The 22,207-nt window shown below is 41.1% G+C and overlaps 1 long non-coding RNA gene across 1 annotated transcript; it reads left to right on the forward strand.

The window, feature by feature from the left end:
• Nucleotides 1-1,542: 1,542 nt before the first annotated feature.
• LOC146370380 (uncharacterized) lies at nt 1,543-21,415 on the forward strand. The gene is made up of 3 exons (XR_014797234.1): nt 1,543-2,096; nt 4,774-4,830; nt 17,803-21,415. It is a non-coding gene; the product is annotated as an uncharacterized LOC146370380 (long non-coding RNA).
• Nucleotides 21,416-22,207: the final 792 nt, after the last annotated feature.

The raw sequence follows: 22,207 nt of genomic DNA on the forward strand, positions 1-22,207 counted from the left end.
TCAGTGTGAGTGGCAGGAATATTTGGAGATGTTAGACGAGGTCATTAAGTTTTCCTGCTTACATCTGCATAAACAACAACATGTTCTTTTCTTTTCCTAACAGACATGTCAGCAGGCAGGGGCGAACAAGTAATAGAAGATGAATGTTATGCCGTCAGGTTTGTTTTGCATGGGGTGCTTCTGCAGCTGTGGCAGAGTTTTTGACATGTCGGCACAGAAATGACTACAGCAGCAAATGTTTATCTGAAACTCATAAAAATGAAAAATCTCAGTCTGTCTATGCATGTCCAGGGAGTCTTTTTATGTTTCCTAATGTTAGTAAGCGGACATGTTCTACACGCCAACTGGTTTATTTGTTTGAAACCAGTGGTTCTGAAATGGCCGGGCATCAAGAAACCGCAGGGGAAATGCAGTCTAAAGCTACAGCAGGCTAAACTAATATGAATTTGTAGCTTTTTCTGATACATTCCAGTTGACCTTCAGGTTTCTAAAATTCAGCTTCGATCCTTTTTATGATTGCTGCTTGATGCAAATTCTGAAGGCCAGGGCATGCGCCAAAAGACTTTGAAAAGCACAAACAAGTGACTCCAATTAGCTGAGGTTATAGCAGACAGCTAGCAGCTACAGCTACCATTTGACTCACTTTAGAGCGAGCCTCAAGAGCAAAAACTGCAGTTTTTGGATTCAATTTTCAGCCCTGGTTGAAGGCAAATATAAAGAATGAATGCTTTTACTCTAAAGGATCTCCTGGTGAGAGCTTACAGAGCAGTCTTAAACTGTGGTACAGGAAGGTTTAGTTAAGTTAAAGAATTTAGCACTGCTTCTTCCACCATCTCATCTTAGAGTACGATGCGTATGCAGAGTGTGAGCCTGTAATCAGAGTACAGGACAAGAAAAATGATTTGTAAAAATGGAAAAGATTAAATTCTGCTGAGCAAAAAGTGGAGAGTAAAAAGATGAATGTCCCCGTGTGTGAATTAACAGAGGCCGGTGAAATAAATCGGGAGGAGTGAAGGAGGAGTGGAGGTCTTTTCTTGTGCCTGGTGTCAGAAAATAGTCCAAGTAATCTGATTGCAACAGGACATCACTCTCTGCTCGTGTCCCGGAGGAAGAGCAGAAAGCGGCGGTTTCCCCTCGTAAGTCCCCTTCCCATTAGGCCGCGCATCGTTTGGGAGATTAATCGAAGCTCACGCGTGAACGCTGTCACATTTGTCAGCTGCCTCATCCGATAATGTGAGGCTGCGGGCGAGCTTTCTCCTACCTCTGCTGTAAAAAGACCGCCAAAGGTCACGGTGGGAGATACTCAGAGAAAAAGAAAAGAATATATACCCTGTAGAAATAATAAGAGAAAGAAACAAAGATAAATGCTTTTATTTGTTAGCAATCGAAATCAGCATCATTAACAGCTGATCTGTTGGTTTAAGAAAGACAGCAGTGCGCTGTGGAGCCAAACCCTGTAAGCCTCATCTGTCTGCATTCATTAAGAACAGCAGAGTTTGTGTGATGATGCCACTGAGTATCCTCAGCAAGAGAGAGGGAGCGACATCCCAACAGATGTCAGAAGAAAGAGGCACAGACAGCAGATGAAAAACCTTTGTTGGCCTGCACCATAATTTGTGCTCGGCCAGCCTCGCCGCTCGTCATGTCTGTTGATTTTAGGGATCATACTGAATGCGGTGGTGATGGCCAGTGTTTGGCCGGCAGCCTTGTAGCTCCTCCAAAAAGAAACTGAGCCAACATTTGTTTTTCTCGCTGCCTTCCTCCTCCTAACGCCACGCCTCTGAGAAGCAAACACGTTGGCTGATATATTTCCGGGCAGCGCCGGGGAGCAGCGAAGCCCGGATCAGGCTTGCTGTTGTTGTTGTTATTTACCTGGTGATGGTCTGTGTCTGGCCCCGGGAAACGTGACAAGGAAGCAAGGAGAAATTTTTTATTAACTCGAGAAATTGGAACATGCTGTGCTGCCAAACAACCCAATCGCCCATTTTTTTTTTTTTGTGTCCGCCCAACGGACACATGCTGGTGACGCAAGCTTTGTTTTTCGACCACTTCCCCCCAAATAGGCGGGACAAACAACTCTACCCACACCCTCAAAGGTAACATTCGGTTTATTCTTAGGTTTTAGTGTCTGTGCAGTCTTAGTTAGCAGTCTTCTGTCTCTTTTTAGGCTCCTGGTGCTTTCATGAATCTCTTTTTGTGACCAGTGGTGCCAGCTGCTGAACCTGTATGCACTGAGCACACGTGCTTAAACATTCGTTGTTTTTGAATTCTGTTTTCACCAGTTTCTCCTCTGTGATCAGGTCTTAATAGAGTTTAAACGTGTTTTTCAACCCTTGAAATTTCATTGTAGATGTCTCCTGTACTCCAAGAGAAAACAATGTTAATTAAAAGTATGTTTCGAGGCCTGTTACTCTGCAAATATTCATAACATAAGGTAATTTTTTTGTGTGGATTAATTAAATAGACTAAAGTTATTGTTACAAAGAATGAGCTGATCCTGAAGTGTCAGGTGGGAACTTGTTTTGTATGGAATAACCCCGCTATCATTTCCTCCTGTTCTTTCCTGCAGCCCCTGATCCCATTATAGCTTCTCTCTGTTTATGATGGATGCAAAACCTGCCTTGGCTTCTGCTCCCTCGGCGCTACATAAACCTCATTACACTGTTTAAAATAATAAAGCATCTCAGAGGAGACCCGCTTTATGCCAATTAAACCAAACACAATAAAACCTCCGCCGAGCTGCACCAATAAAGCCTTTAATCCGAATCATTTGAGACCGGGCCTGTGAAGGGTGGCAGTGCGTATTCCTCCGGTGCGCGCCCTTAAAAGCACATAGCCGTGTGTCTGCTGCAGCTGCCCAAATCGAATGAAATAAGATCAAAAATGCTCTCGCTGGCCTTCCTGTCTGTGGCAGCTTCTTTAATCTGGGTCTACATGAGGCAGAGGAGCATTCATCAGGTTAGAGAGCCCAGTGCCGCCGGCAGCGTCGTCCACCTACTTCTCTGTAACCATCACAATATTTTTGTTGTCCTTTTTAAAATGCCACACAACTTTTTCTCATTAAAATCGTTTACAGACGCTGGGTTGCTCAGATGTGAGATGACAACTTGAACAAATGAGAGACAGGATGGTGTGACTAAGAGGGCACTTCATGGCGCAAAGATAATAATATATCCAGAGAAAATTCTCAAAACAGTGGCTGGAGCATGTTTACACCAGCTTCAGGGAACCAGACCAACCATTAGTTGAAAAGTGTACTTGTCTTTGTTTTTGTGCTTCTGTAGTGCATACCCTTTTCTCAAAGTTTGAGCTCAGCTTTTAAAATCATGACAATGTGTATTTCACTCAGCACAAAAAGTTTATTGTTGCCTAGTGCATTGATTGTAACAGCTGTATATTTAAGAAAAGAAGGCCATGATTAACAGCTGTGCTTTCCTTTTATTTCCTGTCATATGTCTCCTGTTCTGATGGTGGATCTTCATGTTAAACATGGCTAAAGTTTGGTTTCAGCCATGACTAACAAACTTTATGTTTGTGACGAGCTAAAGCAACTGGTTTCAAGCAGAAGATGGAGCGAAGGCCGAGTATAAGATAAAGGATTATTTTCAACTGTGAATCATGCAAAGCTACTTTAGTAAAAATGCAAGAATAAAAATTAACAACTGGAAACCGCCAGACTACATCCTCTTAAAACTGCTATCAAGAAAATACAACCTTCCCTGAACATATATAGAAGTTATATGACTTTGAATGTGAAAAGTGCATTGCTAAAGTGTTGTTTTCACCATAGACTGTATATAAAAGATGGAAACTGTGACCTTACCTATTAGTTTTGGATTCCATATATCAAAGCCTTGAGAATAACTGTTGGAAGGAGCCATATTGGCTTTTTTGAGTGAGAAGTGACCATATTTGGATAAGAGAGCTGAGTTCTAAGTTATCAGCTAATGCTAGTTAGCTTGGTTATCAACAGACTGTACTGGAGCATCACACAGACACAGACATCTGATAATTAGTACTTTGTGACACCCAAATAAAAACCATAATTTGTCTAAAACTGGAGCTGAGACTTCTTGATTGGTCTGCTAGTATAATTCACATATAATTCATGCATAATCCACAGCAGCCATATTATTGGTCAGAAAATTACATTGCAAATGCTCCAAAAGGCTCAAACAGCACAATTACCATCCTGAGGTCCAGTTCAGTGACTTAAATTAGCTGAGGTGAATCCTAGCAGACAGCTAGCAGCTACAATCACCTGTGCTGTCCCCAAAATGTAAGCCTACAAAAGATAAATATCTGAGTTATAAGTTGTCATGAAGGTGAAATGAGCTTTGGAGACTGTATCAAGCTGAAAGCATGGTTATTTTTTGCCATAAATCAGACATTTTAACCTGTGAGTCTATAGGGACTGACTCATTCCTAGAGATAACATCAAGTGAATGTTAGAAGAATTTTTGATACTTGACTTCTGTCACCTTCACATTAGCTTCCTTTTTCTTTTTGTTTTTTGTTAAAATCCTTTAAGAGATTCAGCAGGATGTACTTGTATTTCATTCATTTAACACTGAATTAAGACAGCTATTAGAAGTCATTGGAAATAATCAGTGAATAGCAGAACCAGGTCCCCTCACAATACAGGTCAGGGTCATTTATTCTCTGGCAGTATACTGACTATTTCTATTTGACTTTTTCATTTTTCTACAAGTCTCACTCATCTGCATGGCCTCAAAGTATGTGCTCTAATCACGCCTCCCTCTCCACATGTAGATTTACGCTGCTGTAATGGACTAACCACCAGCGTTCTCACACAGAGGGAGGTCAGAGGTGAGTGTTGTCACACCATAAAGGAGCACTCTATTTGTATCCCCCCCTTAAATTACACTCTTTCAATTAAATCCCAGTCTTCTTCACATTGTCTGTGTCAGTGTGGTTTAAATTCATGTTTGCGCCTGTATATCCATGGATCTGTCTGGCTGCTTTAATTAAAAACCCATGAGAGCAGAGCCAGAGCCATTAATCAGGGGTTCGTCCCCACACTGCAGAGGTAAGAGGAGCGACACTCGGCTCTCCGACAACGCCGACTCAGGGTGACATCATCTGCAAACCAGGCAGCCTGATGAGGGAGCAGGCAGAAATAGAGATTAAAGAGGACGGGAATGGCATTCATTTGACTCGTATGATGGTACTCATTGAGATGTCAGGGCACGAAATTCACATTAGTCAACAGGGATGTGCTCTTGCCGGAGGCTGCAGGCAAAAAAACCATTAGGTATTACATGATTTCACACCTGTGTGCACCTTCTCATTAAGGTGACCAGATGTTTAGTGCTTACATGATACTTCAGCTTAAACATTAATTTATAGCTCTGGCCATTGATCACCAGAAGTATTGAACCCGAAGCTGCACCCTTGCAAAGGTGATCCTCATTATTTGAAACTTACAGCGTTTGTACAGTAAACCCTGTGATCCAAAAGCTCAGCAAATGAAATGTACAACAGAAAATACAAATGCTATTTATGGTCTCCTCACAAAAATGATAAGAAAAATAAACTTGGCCAATATGCCATGTTTGTTAATACAGAGACACACATGTTAATGTGATCTCTGGTCTCCCACTCAGAGACACAGGTCTCCGAGTGTCCAGCATTCAGACGGCTACCTGAGGACACTCATGTGAGACAAAATCTGCTCACACAGATATGTAGAGCCAAATACTGTCAATAAGGCCTCTGCAATGTTCTGAAGACAGTTAAACTTGTCAGGTAGTGATGTCCAGCAAGTGAAAATGCAAGCTCCAGGAACACGCACAGCTATGGATTCCAGCTGCTTCGATGTTGCATTAACTGGCATTAACTCAGCCAGTTAATGTGAGACAAATCTAGCTGCTCATTAAAGATTTCTGGTTTGATCAGAAAATAAAACATTGGTCCATACACCTGAAAGTCCCAAAAGTGCATTGTGTCTTGACCCTACAGATGTATCCGTGTGTTTCTGTGGTGCTGATGCTGTGCTGAGCGGAAAGCTCCTGAAGCTTTTGAAGTGTCGGAATGTGGAACGCTAACAACGTCCCTGTAGGCTAAATTATTTTTAGCCAATTACAATTTGAATCTGGTAGTTGGGGTTGTTAGCTAAGATACCGTCATTAAGAAGCGGCACAACTAATGTGTCTATGCGAGCTGATTTGCGATGTGCACCGCTGGCGCGGCCATTTATTTTTTGATGCACCTTCTCGCATTAATTCACTGCGTGTCGTGCCCAGGGCTGGACTGGGATAAAAAAAATCGGCCCCGGGCATTTTTACTAAATACCGGCCCACCAGGTATTAAAGCCATAAAGCCTTTGAATGAAAACAAATGCTGTTGTGACAGTGATGTACAGTCTTGTTGGTATATGTATGATTTCTATACATTTTACATCAGATAAAAACTTTGGTTGTAAGCTTCAGATAATTATTTAATAACAGCCAGACATTTTAAATGAGAATAAGAAAGTATTTCTTTGTGCCCCCCTTTCCCTGTTAATGCCCTACCTGGCCCCCCTGGCAAAACTTTGCTAGATCCACCCCTGCACAGTTACCAGCTGTCAGCTACATAGAAAAGGATCCTGGTGTTATTTGTCTCTCAGAAACAGTTCATAACTTGCCTTCAACTCATTCATGTCACCTAAAAGGTAAACCTGTTTCTCCATCACCTGTTCAGCTCTGATGATTCAGTAAGGACATCTCCTGGTTTCATCTTCATGTTTCCCTCTAACCAGATATACAAACCGATATCATGACCAGCAGCTTTACAGCTGTGGCTCCAGCAAACATCAGCTGATACTACAAATTAATATTAAATAAATTCTAACAACAGCTGATCAAGCTTAAACGTGCTGCTGTTGTTTAGCGCAACATCCGCTGGTTTCCTCTTTCTGGCGCAAAGTGGGCGATAAACAAACAAGAAAGAAAAGCCGATCAGCTGATCATTGATCAGTTTCATGATTGAAGTAGCAACAGGAGAGGGAGGGGGAGAGAATGAGAGAAGAAGAGGCAGCTGTGCAGCATAACAACAGAATAAATCCACCTTTGTGTCTTTTTCCATCCTAGCTGAAGTACGGGACTAACTGCGTCCCTTTTCAGCTCAATACGAAACGCGTAATATTTTCTCTGAATGCGGGACAATTCCATCTTTTTACAGGACGGTTGCCAACTCTACTGACTAACCTTATGAATTAAATAAAGTTCAGTAACATCACAGCACCCACCCAGCTGTATAGAAACTCCGTCATGCTAGCTAATACGCAGTACGAGTTATTGTAACTGACTGTAAAAAGTCAGCACAACGAAAATAAACTACACCTAAACTTGGTTTATATCTGACCCAGAAAGACTGCAGGTCATAACTTCTTATCTGAAGTTCTGTTCACCTGACACTCGGACCGGCGGCTGCCTCAGGGCTCTCCTCCTGCCTCCCCTTTCTCTCATCCACCTGCTGGCCTCCACTACTTGCTAATGTTACTGAATCTGTGGAAGCACCGCCATAGCCACCACCAAACAACTGAGTTATTTTTACACACCAACCAGCATCTGGCCAATCCACCACCTTTCATTGTTTATACCGTTACAAAAAAAAATCATCGGGCCACCGAGCAAATGCCCGGTATGCCCGATGGCCAGTCCAGCTATGGTCGTGCCATCAGTTAACCCTTCGGTTGGCACGCGTGCTTAGGGTTGCCGACCCCTGGTCTACACTAATCTGGATAAATTTGAAAACTGTGTTTTCGTCCAAAAGCACTCCACGTCCACACTATTGTTTTCAATAGTTTTCATCCACACTGAAAACGCTTACGTTCCTGTACTGTGCATGCATGAAACGTAACACGATTCGACCTGCGACATTTCCATCTGCCGTTTATTTACTTTCTGGCTCTTTGAAACGTTGCGGCAAAATGTCGGTCCATGTTTTTTAAATGGACTGACAATGAGGTGGAGTTGTTGCTGCAAGAGTACAAAGTTTCAAAAGCGACGAGCTATCTAGAGCATGTACAACCTGATATTCATCTTTAATAGGGCTGTCAAAATTGAAAGCAAACAAGCTGTACAATGCCGCCCGCTATCTCAGTTGGACTGGTCACATGATCACATCATATGACTAAATTGCGTCATCATTTTCGAAAGCCTCTGTTTTCACAGTCCACACTACGACGCGGAAAACTGCATTTTCAAATGTATCCGCTTTGGAGAGCTTTTTCAAAAAGCTCTGTTTTCCTTGACCGAAAACGTCGTCCGAGTGTGGACGGAAGACCAAAATGGAGAGAAAAAGATGCGTTTTCAAACGAAAACGTATTAGTGTGGACATGGCCTTAATCTGATTGTAGGCTTATATAAAGGATGCACACCTTGCCGACCGATTGTGAGCTTTTTTTAACATGAAAAAAAAAAAAATCAAGGGGTAAATTTGACTTAGAAACCAAGGAGCACACTGACTTGTCAATCATATGGTAACCAAACCCTTAATCACCCCCTGCTTCATTGTTCTCTCTGACTGTAATGGGACCGTAATGAACAAAATACATATAATTTTATATTTAAATAAATGCAAAAACTAGCAACTGAGCCCATAAACCCATCAGGAAAGTTTTTACTGAGGTCACAGATCCACTAGCAGGGTCATTCCTTTATAGACATTGATAAAGTCAGACTGAATTTTACACCCAGAGGAGCTGTCCCCTTACAGACACTAGAATAAATGTAGTTTTAGATGCACTGTCACCTTCACTTTGCATATCCATATGCCACAGCCATCCCAGATCTGTTTGGATAGCTTAAACTCGGGTGTGTGACTGTTACACGAGGTGGATGGTGTTTAGTACAACAAAGTCAGAGCGTGAACTCAACTCAGCACAGCTACGAGCTGTCATCATTGTCTGGGAGCAACAAATACGAGCACCGTGAAGAGAAGCGTAGGGGTGTGAGACTGTGCCCGTCAGATCCCGTTTCCTTTGTTTGTGCATTTATGACTGCTGGTATCAAGCTAGCGTGTGACACGGGGTGGCCTCTACGTGTTGTGCTGCTACCCCATTGATCTGCCAAGGCTAACAGTAATTACCACTAATCCCAGTCAAAGGACATTGCAATTTGTGTCATGTCTCTCCTGGGCCCCTATAGGCCATTATCTGCTGGTTCATTAAAAGGGAAGACAGTCCCAGCCTGACCCCACAGCTAACTGAGCGCTGAGTGAAGTGACAGGACACACAGAGTTGAGCTAAACCAGCTGTGACATGCAGAGCACATGTGGAAGCCCTGGTCTTTACTTCTGGAAAAATTCACCCACCGAGGAGCAGTTTGGTGTCTGCGCTGTGATGCCTTACAAAGTGTGACCGAGATCCAGCGATATAGCGTGTAATTATGGAATTTAAGCAGTCTTAATGGAGTAAAGGTGCAGGATAAGTGCATGTAAAGGGATTTCTACAACAGCTTACTCGGTACGGTCTAACTGCCTGGCTGTTTTTATTGCTGAACTGCAAAATAATTGCCAACTTGAACATTCCAGGAAAGCTGTGAGAGCAGAGTTGGAGAGAGCCGAGCTCAGACTGATTAACTGGCATGAAGTGTTTCCCACTGTTGATGTAATGGAAGTAAGGCTTTTACTCAACCCGCTCAGGGGTGTCGAGGTGCCAAACGTGGGCGAAGAACAAATTCAAGCACCTATTCTTTCAAATAAAAACACGTCTGGACGCGTTCACATCTCTGTAACTCTTAAATGCTACAAGAACCAGCACATGTCATCGTTGCCCAGCTGACATGATGAAGGGATTGGCTGTCTGAGAATTACTGAATATTGTAGGGCTATGCAGTGTGACTATTTGATCAGTTTTATGGATTATTACAGCCTGTAGTGCCGGTGTTCATTAAACAAGCCTGGGCTGGTAACTGCAATAAAATTGACCCTAAATCTGGAAAATTATGAAGAATGTGAATAGCAAACAAATGTTTAACGCTAAATGTGCAACGTAGCATCACGTTGGAAAGTTTGTGTCGGTTTCTGAGCAAGTTAATGCAAAAACTTGCCCGGGCTTCTGGCAGACATGTTGCTAACCCTGGCAGCTTTGACCGGTCAGGGGAGCACAGTATCGAACTTACCAACCTGCTGTGACAGTTATTGTAAGGCAGAGACAGAACACCGAGATCTGCTGGTCTGTGTACATCTCTGCATGCACAGTGAGCAAGAAACAGACCGGGAAGAATATTTCGCACTTTACAGCCTGAACAAGCGAGAGAGGACCAAACCACAGTTAATGTTACATATGGCAAAAACAATGATCAAGCCTCCCATAATCTGCAATTAGCAGATGGAGTGGACTTTGATGGCCGTTTTTTGGTGAGGTCTTATTTGGGACACGCGATGACGTCTGTCTACTGATGACGCTGGGCCACAAGGGCAGCCTGTTGACTACGTCAAGATGGACGTGGCCAATGTGATTTCACCCTCTGGTTTTGGACTACACATTTTGGCCACTGCAGTGTTCATACACACACACACAAATATCTGCTTATTAGAGCTAAGTACCAGACTAATAAAATCTTAGACTTTCGCTCACCTAAACTGCAGCACAGACTTCTGGATGGTCTGTTAGAAGAGTTAACCATAGAGGAGCCAAATCTAAAAGATAACAATTACTGATTCTAGTTAGGCAGAGGAGGCCTAACTAATTAATCTAATTAGTTTATTTCCAAGTCACAGGTGAAACCCAAGTGGACCTTCAAAACTTTAAAACCACCACTGCATTGCTCAGAATATATTTTTAAGGTTTTACCAACCGGTGTATTTGAATTGGACCTGGATTTTTTTATTAAACTAAATTTTCTTTCATTACGGGAGCAGCACCAACTTAAAGCTCACATCTTTCCACTTTCTGCAAGAATTCACACAGAAATAATCCCTACAAGACATATTTTACAACTTAAATACCTTATATTTGATAGTTATTTTGCAACATATATTGAAATTCAACATGTGTGTGTAACATTTGCTTTCTAGTTAATTTAAAGGCAGCACAGTGTGTTAGAAATCTGCCACGGGCATGCTCTGCACTTTTAGTAGAAAATACGGAAAAGCCCTGAAGACGTTTTACACATGTGCACAAATTCAGTGCAAAAACTTTTCTTAATAAGGGCCGGCTTATCAAAATGCTCATTTATTTTGTCTCTGACCTCCATGCAGGTTTTATTTTATGTCAACAAGCAGGATTTTGTTTGTGGTCCTCAGAGCACTTAAAAAATTAGAGCCAGCGGCCTGCATATGGACATTTCTTTGGTTCCCGGTGTGTTCCTGGAAAGACAGATTGGTCTTTAATATTTTGATGTAATTTCACAGCGCTCAGAGTACCGCCCATGGAAGTCTATTCCCCTTTTATTGTTTTGAGTTTTAATGAGAATGCACTGTACTTTCCCCAAGCCATGGAAAGGATGATGGTAAGAGATACATGCTTTGCCAAATGATGAATAATGTGGTTTTAGTTGTAAGCCTTTTTTTTTGTATTTAAACTGGAGCTTTTCTGCATTTCCTTCATTTCTGAATATATTTCCTGTGGTGGATGTTCATATTAAATATGGCCAAAATAATCAAGTAATTCCCATCAGCCCAAAGCTCATGATGCAGACTGCTATGAGCATTTTTTTGTTCTCATGAATCCATATAACACCATGGAGAAATGGTAGTAGATTTAATTCCCTGAAAACCATGTGTTTATGAGGTGCAGCCAGTAAAAAGATAGTTGTCTTAAAGGGGAACTAGCTAAAACAGCTTGTTTCCGACAGAATCTGCACCAAGGCCATTGAGGTTGTGAGAATATTCAAAAGTCATCAAGAGGGTAAGAGTGTTGGTCGTATAACTCACTGGTTTATAAACTGGGAAACTTCATTTTTCTTTTTTTTTTTCTTTTTTTTAAGCTTTAATTTAATGATTTGACTGGTGATTCTCAAGATGCAATTTTATGTCACAATAACCATTAAAATTAAAAGTCTCCCCACATTCAATACAATAAGGGCTTCAAAATAACTCCTTGTATTCATTTCAAGATGCCTGCCAAGTTGCAAGACTTGCTTCTAGGAATATTTTGGATACTGAAGTTTTTTTTTTACTTTGGGAAGTAAAATAAACAATCCAGTATGGATGCAATTACTGCGAAATTACAAAAACGTGGAAAAATGAAAGTGTGAATTATTTCTCACAATTCCATTTAACCCCAGCTTTTCGGATTGTGTTTTTCTGCCTGGTTCCTTTCCACAGATGTGACCTAATTGAAATGCTTGTGCTCACTCCAGTCAAACTTTGCTGGTATGATGTAAAGCTAAAAATGCGTCCCTCAGACTAAACATTGTGCTGATTTGAAGTCTCTTCATATAAACTGATGGAAATGTTTCAGTCATACAAATTAGAAGCCGCAGGTTTCACCTCTCGTGTTTTACTGTCCTCAGCTGCTTGTTATTTCCACGGTGTGGCTCCGGAGCTTTGTTTGTATAGCGTTCATCCCTTCCTTCTGACTCATGTTTCTGCTCCAGCAGTCATTATGGACGAGCCTTCCTTTGCAGCTCTGCGGTGGGGCTGAGCTGTTCTGTAGATGTGTGTGTGTGATATTTAAGGAGTCTTCTGGATCAATTAAAATAAAAAGAGCCCCCTTTAAGGTGTGGATCGCGTTAAGATGACAATCTTCCACTTTGTTGTTTACATTTATTTATTAAAGCAATTACACCATATGTCCAAAATCTCATTAAACAGACAGATGACTGTAATCAATACCTAAAATGCAGCCTGAGGGCTTTAATGGCCTCGAGGCTCTAATAGCTCCCATATTTCCCGTGAAAAGCACACGAGCTACCAGGTAATACTGAGTACATCTGTAACTGTAATGAACACCAATGATCACATGATGAGGAATCTCATCTCCTTCTTACAAGAAAAAGCAAAATTGTTTTCACTCACCTTTCACCTTTACCTCCTCCAAAGACCTGTAGGAGGGATGCACCAGTTTCTGAGCTAATACTGGCAGCCTTTTTTCATTTTTTTGATTGTAGTGTTAAATGAATGAGACTCCAGAGACTGCATTCTTTTAGTTCTTTTAATTCCTTTATGTTTAATGCTACAGTTACACTCTAGAAACACTAGAAAACAGCGGCTGGAAACCACGGCACAACCAAAGTTATTGCAGCTTTGCAGTCTCGTTGCCTTTGAAAGGGTATGAAATAAAATGCCATTGCATCAGTATGGCATTAAAATAAGACAGAATTATATAATTAAATAAGACAGAAGTCTGTTGCCAGTTTTTGATTGAATGGAGGTCAATCTGGCGAGTACATGCAATCTGTTTTTTATAATAACAGTAATAAGGGTGATTAACTGTAATTGGTGAAAATTGCATATCTATTGCTGTCTGATGCCACTCTGTTGCTCTCTACAACACTATAAATTCACATTCAACATGCATTAACTATTTACACTCAGAGTTCAAGCAGAATCTCATGGATTAATTTTTTTTTATTTAATTCCTCTACAAATAGAGACTGTAATTGCTGTAGAACTGCAACATGATGTCCTCAACCTTGTGCTTACATAGCAATACAACCGGAATACAACTAGTTGGCAGCCAGTTGAGTTGAGTGGTGTACTGCAAACAAGTTGTTTGTCAGTGCAGACTGACTGCAATGTATTGGCAATCTGTCTGTTTTGATAAATAAGACAGACAAACTGCTAAAGGTTTGCAAATAACTGCTGAGAGTGATTGTGGTCAGCCAGAATGGACTGTGATTGTTTGGAGACCAGTTGCCTCCAACTATGTGACCCGTACAATCACCTTGTGATTAAGTGTATGACTTGCAACTGGTCTCCACCCATGAAAAACTATACATATATATATATATATATATATATATATATGTATATATATATATATATATATATATATGTATATATATATATATATATATATATATATATATATATATATATGTATATATATATTAGGGGTGTAACGATACACAAAATTCACGGTTCGGTTCGGTTCGATACTTTGGTGTCACGGTTCGATATTTTTTCGATACAAAAAAAAATGGTCATGCCTTTTTAATTTGTCATTTATTACATTTTCACGGCACATTCTGCACCACATCTCTGTGCGTTCATCATTTGTTTGAAGCCAGCTCACCTCCTGCAACTACTTTTCCGAGAATACGTGCTTCTTTTGTGGTTCGGACTCCTGACATTTCTTTGGAGGTGGAGGAACATCACAGTAATTTCTTAAAGGAGCTTGCTTCTTCGACATCTTTAAGAGTTCTAAACAAATGTCTGTCCTCCTCCTGAAAATCTTATGTACGCAAACACGCGTTGCAACTTCTTATCTTGTGCGCGTTTTTTATTTTGACAGCGAATGCGCACCTGCGGACCACTTATGTGCAGCCCTGGTTATATAGCTCGTCATATTGCAGCCACAGAAATTTTTTTTGTCCATGAAACCATAAAGCTGCACTTTCTTTTTGCCTTATAGTCTGATTTGTCATAACTTTTCCATTTTGTGGTAAGCTTTTCTTTGGCTGTCACTTCTTCACGCTGACCTGTCTTATTTGGCTCAGCAGAACTAAAATATATATCCTGCTGCTTTTACACACGCACTCACATAACGCTCAGCGATTCTCTGCGCGATCAACCTCTCACATGTTTAAGCTTGCTGCGGGAGATTTCACTTGTCATGTTTGCATAGTAAGCTAACGATTGATAAGACGATGTCAGAGGAATTGGTGCGCAAATTATCATCACTCACCAATCAGTACTGTCGCTCTCTATACACAGTTCGCGCGATTGCAAAGTGAAAGCAAAAAACAAGCGCAAATTCAAACGCGATTTCAATATGTCACATATTGACAGTGGCTCACCGATGCCAATGACATAATTACCCAGCTACATTTCCGAAAGAATGCAAAAGCATTGACATATATTTTTCCTTCCTACGATAGGCCGACGGGCAGGGCAGAGATAGATTTTGGTAGCCCGACTGGAAAGATCGCTAGCCCCGGGACGTCGGGCTAGCGATTTTGCGAGCCCTGTATCTGATTGAGGAATCACTCATCTTTGGAAAAGAGAGTTTATTACAGAGAAATGGCTCTTTCAAAATAAAAGCTATACTATACGCTTCTTTTGGGCTATATTCTCAGCAGCATATTAAACATATCAGGTCCCCATAAGGAGAATCATGTGCTAACGGCTGTCTAAATGACTCCGATAAAGTTTGTAGCATGCGTGCTTGTTGTTTTTGTCTGCTTCCACTTGTCTTTGCACTAGGATGATGTCGGCGTAAATGTGCGGTCATATTCGTTGTGTTCCCACTAGTGCTGTCAGCGTAAATCTCGTTGAAATGACATTAACGCCACAACAAAGCAAATCTCCGTTAACGAGCTGCCGCGGATCGCCCCGTGCATGGGCCTGGACGGCCAACACGTTAACGAGCTAACTGCGCTAACACACTAGCTCCCACCCATGTAATTGAGCATTGCATGGCACATCCAACATACTGTTTTACTTTAGTCCATGACGCGCTTACCTTCAGGGTCATACGTCACATGAAGACCAAAACAGTTCCAAACGCCACATCTGAATGAGGGTGTGGGAGGTTCAATTTGCCATGTTGCAAGGAGAGCTTAACTTCTGTCTCGCTAGCTTGCCCTGCACTCAGTGAATCTGCGTTCGACTACTCCGCCTAGGCTGCACTGTCGAGCGCAGATCCACTGAGCGCTCAACACAGATCCACTGAGCGCTCAACACAGACAGCATCGTCAGAAGGAAAGTTGATAAAATAAATTAAAAATGTTGTATTGTTCGATACATATGGGTACCGAACCTAAAGCACTGTATCGAACGGTTCAATATCGATACGAGTAGCGTTGCACCCCTAATATATATATATATATATATATATATATATATATATATTATATAGAACCTGCCAAAGGTAGAGAACTGCTATTTTTAGAAAGATAATAAATTGTAACATTATTATTATTTTATTTATTATTTGCAATAGTCTTATTTTAGCTTTATGTGATTTTAAACTAGATCACACACAGCTGCTAATCAGTCATACTACTTCTTCTTTTCTCTCCTCACACAGACTGTATATAAACTGTACATAAAACTTTTTTTTTTAAAAATTAAGATTCTCAGACAGATTCTGAATGGTTTTCACTGAGACCCTGTTACTTTATTTTTAATATGAAATGATAATCTCATAGCTACAAGATCCAGATCTCATGATCAAGAACTTTTATGAGGTAGCCTCTATATATTTTTAGAATTTTATTACACTGACCCTAACACCTGGGATACTCTGAAGTCACAGACATACTGTAAAGAAAAAATGTGCACATGTCTCCATATATGACAAACAAAGTGAAGCCTACATTTACCTCCAGCTGCAGTTAACATATTTTACAAATGTGGATTTCTGATTAGCCGATTACAACACACACTGACAATAATGAGGATCATTTCTCCTGCTCTAATCCCAGCCTCTGACCTTTTAACTCAGAGTTTTATTCACATTTCAATGAAGCCTCCAAATGAGCACTTGAGTGGAGTGTTGGGAAGAAAATTGACAATTTTGGACAATTTTGGACCTCAGCATCAAACCTTACAGTAAATTATACAGCTGGGATATAAGCAGAGGATATGGAAGGAGTGTGAATATCTGCACTGGCGCCAGAATCCCAGAAATGATGCCACTTGTCAGGCAAACCTCTGCATTTTTGTCTCGAAAATAGCCAGTTTCAGATATCCCTGAAAAACCAGGACTTCCAAATATGCTCTCCTTGCCGCAGAGTAATTCCTGTCAGTGGCTGAGTGCACTGTGCTGAAGGAAAAATCATTATGATTTTGTTTTTGTCTCCCTAACTGATGTCATTTTTGTACAATATTTGTGTAGAATATACAGAAAGTTGGGATAGATCCAAGAAGACGGGCATGCAAGTTCTCCACAAATCCAACTGAAAAATATCTTTAATCTGAATGTGTGTTTCAGCCACAGAAACAAGCTGTGACCTTGAGAATCCAGCAGGAAAACCTTGCCATTACGCAGAATATTAACCATTACTCTCCTGCTTGGCCATTTCCTGTTCGGACCCCCCCCCCCCGTCTAGAGAGGGGAAAAAAGACTCCAGTTTGGAGTGGGCTCAGGCCAAAACCACCATGCCACTCAAAAGCCGGGCTGCTTGTGTCATTTTCCACTGGGTTTCCGTGGTATATTTTGACAGACCATTTCAGCTAAGCTTCAATAAATAGAGACGGAGGTTCTTTTTCTCTCTTCTTTCTTTGGTTTCCATTCAGAATCTGCAACATTAAAGTTGGACCCACGCTGATTTTTGTGGCTGGCTAAGGTCTCGTTTAACAGATTTGGTTGAGCCACTAAAATCAAAATGGCTTTAATTATTTCTCCCCTCTGACTGATTGCATCGCGCCCTCTTGCTGCAGTTTACCTCTCGCTGCATTAGTAATTGATGGTCAGCGTTTGGCTTAGGATGTTGTGTTTCAACTGGGTACCAAATGATGATGGTACCAAATAAGTGGAGATCATGATGGATGTCCGTGGTTCTTCCCACAGTGTGTCTAAAATCACTTTTTGAAGTCGTTATTTGTCTGAAGGACTCGGGGGGGTAACTGCCACTATGTTTCAAGGGTAAACAATCCTTCCCCTTAGCACAAACTAAACACTTTAACACATTTTTTGCTTGATAAAGCCTTGTTCAATTTCCTGTGCTTTGTACCCCTCAGATCAGCCTGACACATGCCAGCACCCCCTCCCACCGACATTGTCTTGGACGTGAATTACAAAGAGGAGCTGCAGGACCAGTCGATCAGACGCCCGCCCTACCTCGTGAACGAATTTACTTCAATTAGAGGTTGCAGTCAAGCACAAGAGGACAAAGCGTGTCGTCTTTTATGAACATTTATTGTTACACAGTGTAATGACCATGCACGCTGTGACCCGAGCTAATGACACCATAGATTAACTCCAGTGGGTAGCCTTTGGGAAAGTCCAAAACTATTCCAAAGGTATTGATTTCGAGGCTTGCTGTGAAATTGAACTGTCAGGTGTTCCACTGAGTCCTGATATGATATTGATTCCTCCTGCTTAGCGACCAACAAAGAGTCTGGTTACCTGAAACAGCTCGGACAAGAGGACCCCCTCCCCCAAAACTGCTTATTGGAATTTTAAATAGAAATTTGATAAACTGTGGCTCTCAGGGGAATGTGAGTGTAGCTACCTGGTCTCCAGACACTTTCTTTCTGCTCTCACTAAGACCATTAGCCATGCTCGGTGATTTGAATCCACTTCTCCATTAAGCAGAAGCCTGATGCTGAGATCTTCTCTGTTAACACTAACAGTGGTAACACAACACTAACTCATGGTTTTCCCAGCAGCACTAGCTAGTAAGAATATTTGGATGCTATAGCCAAAGAGGCACTCCTTTTTTGGATAACATAAATAGTTTAACAGTCATTAAAAGGTCAAAGCAGCGGACATGGCTCATGTATGCAGAAAGTGTCCTTTGGTGTCTGTGCCCCGACACATCCGATCAGTAAAACAGGTCCATTGCTCCCAATTGTTGCTTTCCACAGAGCAGGTTTATGATTGCAACTCAAGTAATCCTACTGTAGCTCATCAAAATCGAGCAGTATTTGGTGTTTGGATCTAACCAGCCAGTGAAAACAAAAGTACAGTGAATCAGCAACTGGGAAAAAACATTAGAACATAAGAACATTAGAGCAGAATTAGTTTGCCACTGAATGTACTGTTTAAGTAAGTAAGTAAGTAAGTTTATTTATTAAGCGCTTTTCATAGACAGGTAGTCACAAAGCGCTGCACACAGAGATTAAAATAAACAGTACGATAAATAGCAAAATGCACAATATACACAATATAGAGTTTAAATGTAAATTAAAAATATAAAAATGTAAAAAGCATTGGTCAACAGAAAGCTTGTTTAAACAGTAAAGTTTTTAACTGTTTTTTAAAGGATTCCACAGAGTCAACCAAACGTAGTTGTAGAGGTAGACTGTTCCACAGCCTTGGTGCCACAGACTGAAAGGCTCTGTCCCCTTTCGTCTTCAGACGTGTTCTGGGAGCAACCAACAAACTCTGAGACTGTGAGCGGAGACAGCGAGCAGTAGTGTATTTTGTGAGAAGCTTGGATAAATAATCTGGGGCTTGGCCATTTAGTGCTCTGTACGTTAAAACAATAATTTTAAAACGAATTCTAAAATCTATTGGGAGCCAATGTAAAGAACATAAAATAGGAGTGATGTGAGCTCGCTTGCTAGGAAAGAAGGGGACATTTTTGGAAAAATGTGCTCTGACAGATAAATCAAAGCCAGAGGAACATTTTTAGTCTTGATAAAAGAATATCTCGAGAGAAAAACCTCACAGCAACTGTGAAGCTAAATGGTCTAAATATTCTGGTTTCTTTAGTTTCACTGCCTCAGAAACGCGGCAGCTTGTAGCCACTGAATTTATAAATTCTGCAACATCTCAAAGGGTGCTTGACAATTTTTGAGGCCATCTGTTCAAAAGTTGAAGTGGACCTTTCAACACGACAGCGATCCTAAACACTCGAGTAAATCCACCAAGGGGCGACACAAAAGGGTAAAGAAATTGAGTTTTTAGGAAGAAAAAAAACATGGAAATGGAGATGTGGTGGTGGATTTGAAACAGGCAGTTATTACAAGAAAACCCCCAGACAAAAAACCAAAACACTGCAGGGCTTACAAGAACAAGCCCAACTTTCTGTTTGGTCTTTATTTCTTTTTTGTTTTTTTCCATCTTGGTTAACAATTGGTTCTAAAATGAAAGTAACACCGCCTTCTGTCACTTTTTCTGTCATCTGCTTGACGTCCTTCTTGCACTTTCTAACACTTTTTACATCTTTTCTTTTATAAATTATTTTATTTTATTATTTTATACTTCTAGTGATACTGGTCAATAACAATGGACGGCCATTGCGTGGGTGTCTGGTCATGAGCATTTCATGTCAGATAACTCATTTTTATTTATCATTACAATTTTTTGTTAAAAAAAAAAACAACCACACAGTACATGAACCTTTCTTCCTTACAGTAATATGAAGACGATTTCTTGCTTTGTATGAGATGATCTAAATCAAAGCACTGTGGTGGTAATGACAGTGTTTGTGCCATGTTGATGATGAATACTATCGCCTACAGTACATGTGTGGAAGTGCCCTGATCCAAGCCTTCAGTTTGTGTGCAGGCTTTGTTTTTTGTGTGTGCCTAAATGTAATTAACCATGATTTTGAAAAAAAAAAAAAAAACCTGCACAAACTGGGACTGTATTGAACTGCAAGATGTACGCAGATTGGCGAAAGCCAAAAAAAATATTGTCCATGATTTTTTCCAAACCTGCGCTGTACAGCAGCTTTGGTTTTCTGCATGTATTATATTTACTGACTTTATCTTGACTGCGATATTTAACTGTCAAAACAAGACAAATGATGTATATGAAAGAGTCACATTTGAATAAATGTTCTTAATCAACATAAATGTTCCTTCATACAAGAGAAGGCGGGACCAGGCCTCCAAACACGCTCCTTCCAGTTCTTATCTATATACGTTCCCCCAGTTCTACAAGCTGTTCATTCTAGTTCACATGCACCCTTCCCGCCCTTTTCAATTCTTTCACTTCGTCACTTCTATTTACTACATGTGGATCTGGTAGGCCCGGGAGCTGCTGCCAGTCCCCTTCGAGGCCTTCCCCAAACCGCAGCTCAATTCACGTCCAAGTCATTCATCTTTATCTACTAAAACGTTGTCAAATCTAAAATGAAGACGTGGACCCAGCGAGTGAATTCCATTATCTAACCAATAACATGGCTGCTGTATGGTTAATTGACAGACTCTCCAAGGAGTCTGAGCTCTAGTTTTTGATGAGTAAAATTCCAGGACTTTTTTTGTCACTAAGCACTAATTAGCAGCTATCTGTCTGTGTGATGCTCCCATACAGTCTGTGAATGCAACTTGATAACCAAGCTGGCTAGCATTAGCTGATGTCATTAGCATTCATCCAGTTACGGCTAAAATGTAGAGCTGACAAATTAGTGGTTGACATCATTGTGGCCACTTCCATCTGTTATATAGAAACCATTGTATTAGTTGCATCTAAAAAAATAAATTAATAAAAAGGTCATTTTTGGCTATATTTTGGTGAACATATATTGCCATGTAGATTGGTGTATAGAGAAAGCACACAGAGGACTGGTGTGGAAACAAAGCAGAGCAACTTTATTTCTCTCTCCACTCTCTCCATTTTAATTAGGGTGTCTTCAGCCAAGCCAAGCGGTGTCAGCGAGTGCATAAAAGCAATCAGCACCCCGCGTGGCGGGAGTCAGATGCCTTTGATCAGCTCATGGAGACTGATCCACAGTGACTGCGAGGAGGTGTGGGTGATCCCACTGGCCTCCGCATGCCAGCCAGAGCAGCTGCCACCACGGTGGCAACCTGCGCCCCTCCTTGAGACGCTCATGCTGGGAAAATGTTAATGTCAGAGGACTGTCCTAATGTGCCACTGTCACTTCTCTGATTGTCTGTCTCTGTGTTATTTGAGAGGCAATCCGTGTGAGTCACACAGTCAATGCAGTGATCGCTGAGGTGCAAGTGCCAGATTTGGACTTCTGGACCGACTGACGCCTGATCAGTGAAGGCCTCGGGATGTGAAATTTCTTCTGAGCATTTTGTATTGTTGTTGGTTAAATGTTATGGAGTTCCAGTAAACAGCATTAAATCAGCACATAGCTTAAACAGTTATCCAACGTCACGGTCCGAACTGAAACAGTAGCAACTTTCAGGGGAGCATGACACTCTCATGCTTCACAACAAAGTAAAATAAAAGGAAAGATGAAAACCAGTACTTAAAAATGAAAAATTCAGTATGTGTGTTTAATTTGTTGCACATCACTGTCTGTAAGAGGTTATCAGTGAGACTCACCTGTGAACACAGAGTACGGTGAAACCTGAACAGTCATCTGCTTAAGTTTATTTCATATATGCAGCTTCATGAGATCCACATGTACGTGTCCAAAGCGGGAACGTTGTGTGCAGTTACCTATCAGGCACAGCCAAGGGGAGCTCATTAATTATTCAGTAAATTATTCTTGACACACAT

This window comes from Perissodus microlepis, chromosome 16 (assembly GCF_051167445.1).
Source record: "Perissodus microlepis isolate ML-2025 ecotype Zambia chromosome 16, ASM5116744v1, whole genome shotgun sequence".
In the NCBI taxonomy this organism is placed as follows: domain Eukaryota; kingdom Metazoa; phylum Chordata; class Actinopteri; order Cichliformes; family Cichlidae; genus Perissodus; species Perissodus microlepis.